This window comes from Arvicanthis niloticus, chromosome Y, assembly GCF_011762505.2.
Source record: "Arvicanthis niloticus isolate mArvNil1 chromosome Y, mArvNil1.pat.X, whole genome shotgun sequence".
In the NCBI taxonomy this organism is placed as follows: Eukaryota; Metazoa; Chordata; class Mammalia; order Rodentia; family Muridae; genus Arvicanthis; species Arvicanthis niloticus.
In genome coordinates, this window is record NC_133431.1 from 12,313,903 (window position 1) to 12,319,965 (window position 6,063).

The following is a 6,063-nucleotide window of genomic DNA, read 5'->3' on the forward strand; positions in this document are numbered from 1 at the left end:
GAAAGCTCACAACTTTCCTCTACCAACCTCTGCCCAGTGAAGGATTCAGAGAAAACAACTGGGCTGTACTGTGGTTTTGTGGGCAAGACGCCCTGACTGACTCACCGAAGCAGCAATGATTGACTTCACTTATAGTCGATAAGCTATGCAATAATGGATACGCTAAGGTCAGTTTCCAAGGCCTACAGCAGCACTTCACTTTGGTACAGCCAGTTTGGATGTGTCCAAATTTACAAGAAAAGAACTGCCCATTTGACAAGTCACAAACACAGACAGATGGTCAGCCTTTACCACATAGAGAAACCTTTCCAAAAAAGACTAAAGAACATACACCAACTATCTTTTTCACCATTAAAATTATACCAGATCCACTCAGACTGCATTCCCTCCCTCTCACCCTCCCAAAGGAGAGAAGAATGATCATCAATGGCTGGAGGCTGCTGCACTGAAGCAACACCTAGAGCCTAGAGCCGGCTTCAAGCTCAGGAGGGGATGCTATGTCTGGTCCTCGTGGTTTCCGGTGCTCTACACAGTCAGTCAGAGAAACTTCTCTGGTAGCAAACTATAGAAATGATCCCTGAAAGTATAGTCTTACTTGCAGATTCCCGCCATCGCCCAACTGTACCAAGTGCCCTCACATCTTACACATGGCGACTTCCGCCAAGACGCCCCACACTATCCCTATCGGCGCCCCCATCGCACAACACGTCTGCCCACGCGGGGACATGCGCTCTGACCTCTCCATACCCAGTCCACCGAGCATTTGGAGTCGCTACAGTTTCCCTGCACGGCCACCACAATTAGCATACAGTCTCCGAGCAGCCAATCGTCTCGCAGTTCTCCCCTGCCTCATCCCACCTCCGCCTGCAATGGGTCACGTCACTGACGGCCACACACCGCCTGCACCCATTCCCTGGAACGCACTTCCTCCCTGCAGCAGCGCCCGCCTTCAGCCCCCACGCTGCCCGAAGCGGGAAGCACTGCAGAACCGCACTCGAGTTCGAAGGCGTGTGCCGGTTTGGATCTGGCTCAAGCCCGAGGCCTGCGTGAGAAACAAAATGAAAAACAACGTCGGGAAAATGGCAATTCAAGGACTACGTGCACTATTTAATAAATTCTGTGGGTAAAGGGCATGGTGGCTCACTGCTGTAATACTAGCACTTGGGAGATGAAGGCAAGGGGTCAGGAATTTGAAGCCGGTTTTAAGATTTTGAAGCCAGCCACACCTACATGAAATCCAGTCTAAAATGATCAAAAAACAAATCTGTGTTTAGAGAAAAGTGAAAATAGACAAAGCGAACTGGCCACATTGTTAATTACTGGCTCAATTACTGGATATGTACTTGATGATCACTATTTTAATCTCTCATCCCATTTTAGCATTTTACCAATAGGAGAAGCGTTATTTCCTTTTCTTATAGATGTTTCATTGCCTGACATCTGTTTAACAAGAGATGGAAATAAAAAGTTGGGTCTCTTTTCTCTCTGGTACAAAGAGCAGTGTCTGACTTATGGGGAGTGAGGAAAGCTCTGAGTGAAATCAGTCCTGAATGAATGTGTGTTAATAACATGAGCACATCCATATCAAGACCCACTCAAACTCCTATGAAAAGAGATGGCAATACCTTCCTCTGGTTTGTGTGCACGTGTTGACAGTATGTGGAGAAAATATCCACCATACCTTTGCCGCTTCCCATATATTTTACACCTGAAGATGCCTCCCATACAAACTCTGATCTCTCTGGTCATGGCCCTTCAATATTTAAGACTTCTCCATTCTTCATTCTCCCTTTTGTTTTCTTTGCTTTTGGGATAGGGTCTCACTCTGGCAGGACTAAACCTCACTTTGTAGAGCAGGCTGGCCTTGAACTCACAGAGATCCCTCTACCTCTGCCTCCCAACTGTTGGATTAAAGGCTGTACCATCATACCCCACTTACTTTCCACCTTCTGAGACATCTCTGCCCCTTCACTACGCATGCTATACCTTCTCTGAGTAGATGCTCCAACAGCACAGGAGTCTGAACATTTCTCTAACATGTTCTAAGATTTACCTTACTAGACATGTTGGGTCATGCTATAATCCTGACACAAAGGAGGCTGAAAACAGGGGTTAACCACAAGTTTGAGGCCAGACTAGGCTACATGCTAAGTTCCATATCAACTGGGTAAAAAGAGAACCATCTCCCAAAATAAAGATTGGAAGAGCTGGTTCAGCAGGTAGAATATTTGCTTTCTATTAGAGGGCTGGATCCTAGCACCTAGAACAGGCAGGTCACAAATGCCTTTACCTAAACTATAAAGGATCTGATATCCCTTTCTGACTTCCATGGATACTTACACACATACATGTGCATACATATGCACACATAGATGCTCTTAAGAGATAATTAAAGGGCTGCATTCCTCCCTTGGAGCCCTTCCCACTCTTGTGAATTTTTCTCCCTTTTCCTTATTAAATCGGGGCCTATGGGTGGCACTTTCTACCAATACTGAAAACCTGAGTTTGATTCCCAGAAAACACTTTGCTAGCATTTCTTCTAGGCTCCACTCCAGTTACCTGGCAATAGCCAGGAATGCCAGACTCCCTATAAAAGGGGTTGCTTGCCCCTCCTCTCTTTCTCTTTTACTCTCTTACCCTCTTCCCTCTATCCCTTCTCTCCCCACGCCTCTTCCCACTCACTCTCTTACTCCCTCTCCCTCTCTCCTTTCTCCTCTCTCCCCCACCAACTTCCCCTTCCCATGCCCTAATAATAAACTCTATTCCATACTATACCCATTGTGTGGCTGGTATCTCAGAGGGAAGAGATGTTTCAGCAACACACTGCACCTCCACCAACCATATCCCTGGCTTCTCTTTCTTTTTATAAAACTCAACACACATGATGGAAGGTAAGAACCAATTCCCACAAGTTGCCCTCTGTGTAACAACATACACACACAATAAATAAATGTAAAAATTTTAAAAATAAATGTACATTCATTCTGCAATGATAATTAAGCAAGTCAATAAAACAATACTATTTAAGATGCTACTTCTGTGTAAGCCTTCCTTGACCTCTTCAGATAATAATGACCACATTGTATTTTTTGTTTGTTTTTCAGACAGGTCTCAATAAGGAGCCATGACTGTTTTGGAACTCGCTATGTAGACCAAGTTGAACTTGAACTCACAGAAATCTACATGCCTCTGCCTCCGAGTACTGCAATTAAAGGCATGCACCACTCTGGCAAACGACCACGTATTTTGAGACCCCAAATATCTTTATATGTGCATGTGCACAGATCAATTAATTGCAAATATATTTATGTCCTTTACTAAAGTGGGTGTATTTAAATTTTGGTTTTGGCTTTTTGTGTGTGGTAGTTTGAATCAGAATGGCCCCCATAGGCTCACATTTTAATTCTTGGTTCCTAGTGAGTAGAACTGTGTGGGAAAAATTAACAAGTGTGGCCTTGTCGGAGATACTGTGTCACTTGTGGTGGGTAGCCATTCCCAGTAAGCTCTCTCTTTGTAAATGTAAACTCCCAGCTACTGTCCCCATGGTCATGCATGGCTGGCATCCTACTCCCCTCCATGATGGTCACGACTCTTAAACTGCATGCTCTAATTTGGACTTTTTTTTTAAAAAATAAATTCCTTTGGGCCTGACATCTCTTCCAAACAGAAATTAAGAGTGGACAAGCACATGTCCCACTTGGGTGTAGCCCTCCCTCACAATCTACCTTGTTTGAAACTGGTTCTTATCTTGCTACCGACCTCAGTCAGCTAGCCAGTGTAAACTTATCAGCCTTGAGCAGGCCAAGCAGACCTTGAACATTTTGTCAAGACAGGTCTTAATAACCTGGACAGAGACATCTGCCTTGCCTGTAGTTACAAGTTTCCATAGAGACTTAGCTGTTTTGGCTGCCGTGCTGTCCTTGCTCTGCCTCCCAAGTACTGGGATTAAAGGCATGTGCCACCACTGCCTGGCTTCTTTGACCATTGTGAGAGATCTATCCACATACTTCTTCCTTTTATGTCTTTCTCAACAATATTATAATTGTTCTGTCTCCAAGTCCCTGAGAGTTAAGCAGTCCCACTGTTTATAGCTGATGATTCAATGAATAATCACACATTTCCAAACAAATGCATGAGCATGACTACTGCATGAAGCTTTGAACTGTGGTGATTTCCCTTTACTGGTGTCTTTCAGGATTGTCCCAGAAACATGTTTTCATGGTGCAGTTGTTCACTTTTGAATGGGGCCTGCATAACAGGCAGAACCCTTAGTAAAGCAGGACCTTATTTCTTCCTTAGTCACTTGATGATAGGGCCTGTACCAGGAAGTCCTAGGTGCATGCATAATAACAGGGGCATTGCATAGGAATAGAAACTATAGGCTTCTAGGCAAGTCAGGCACCTAGCATTAGTTTCCAAGTTGCCCGCTCCCCAGCAATACCCAAGCCTAGCTTCAATCTCTAGGCTAATCCCGAACAAGACTAGAGTTTTCAAGTTACACCCTCAACAATACCAGGGTCTCCAGGTTATTCCCCCAACAAACCTGCTCCTCAGGTTACAAGACCATGCCTAACAACCACTAATGCAGAGGTGAAGTTAAGCTTATGAGGTGACTCCCAGCACCAACCAATTATGTTAAAGGCCACAGCAACTTTCCAATTAGATACTTGCACACATCCTCCCTATTGCAAGAGACATTTAAAATGGCAACATTCATTCAGGCTTTTCTTAATCTCCTGCCATGTTCTTGACAACCGTAGGCCTGTGGCCAGGAATGGCTGCAGCTGATGCCCCACTGCTCAGCTGGAGCAGTCTGCTAAGGCGGTGAGAAACACCATCCCTGCCACCCAGGAGATGTCACCATGGGAGATGGCTCTGCCAATCTCCCATGCTGTCTCCACAATGCTTGTCTGAACCCAGATCACTCTGCCATCCACGTGGGGTCAGTCAAATGATACTCCAATGCTTAGGTTATCCAAAGGCTATATATGTTTGGTAATGCTCAATAAGAAGATGCTTATACACTCAGAGGTGTACCCCAATACTCAATGTAGATATACCAACTACCTTTGGTTGCTAGAGACACACACTTCTGCTTCTATGTTCCCCCTCTCTTGTGTCACCTTCCACTAGCTCCTCCTCTTCCTCTCCTTACTCCTCCTACCTTAGCTCCTCCTACAATTCCCTACTTGCTGCTTACAATAAATCCTTTGCCCAAAGACATTTGGGGATCCACCATCACCGAAACATTCTTGGCTGATGCTGGTGCATTGGGGATGGGGGCAAGCTAGCTCAAACAGAATAAAGACCCTGCAGGCAGTTGCATCAGATCAGCTCCTGTGTGTGTCTGTTTGGGGATCACTAACATTTCCCTGGCACTACATGTTCAATTTCTAGTAAGATGGAATAGCAGGCCAAGATAATTTCTTTCAAGGGAAGATAGTTGGATAGAGTTGATGGTAGAGACTTGCTCCAATATTCAAAATCTATGATTCACAATAAACACCTGCCAAAGACTTCAAACAACATTCCTATCTAACCATGAAACTGGTAGCACAGCCTACACAGCAGCCTGGTCCTGTTTCAGAGCCTTCTCCTGGTTTTGGCCCCCAACAGAAAGCTAGCAGCTTTCTGAGCTACGTGTTATACTGACTGGTGTAACACACACAAGTGAGGAGTGTACTGTCTCCAGAATCCTAATCGGCCAGTAGATGTCGTGCTTCTCTGTTTGCAGTGGGACTGGCCAGGTGCACTGACTTATCTTTCACCTTAAAATTAATATCTCTGAAAAACCTATGGCACTAGATTCCTAAGCATTTCACTAAATTAAAAAACTACTAAATTTTGGTTGGATTCATTTTCTGTCCTCTGGTGCCCTTATGGGTTTGCAATGAGTCCAATTTGTTTGATACCTCAGGTGCCTTAGGTAAATTCTACATAATGTGCACTTTAGAGCACTAATATTATATTTTATGGAGGACACAGATGATCAAGATCCATTCTAACTAAGTTAATGACAAGAAAATGCTGAAATCACAGAAGAACTGCCCCTGGGCTTGCCCT

At 44.6% G+C, this 6,063-nt stretch overlaps 1 pseudogene; it reads right to left on the reverse strand.

The window, feature by feature from the left end:
* Window positions 1–367: 367 nt before the first annotated feature.
* Window positions 368–593, reverse strand: LOC143437411 (small nucleolar RNA U3; annotated as a pseudogene).
* Window positions 594–6,063: the final 5,470 nt, after the last annotated feature.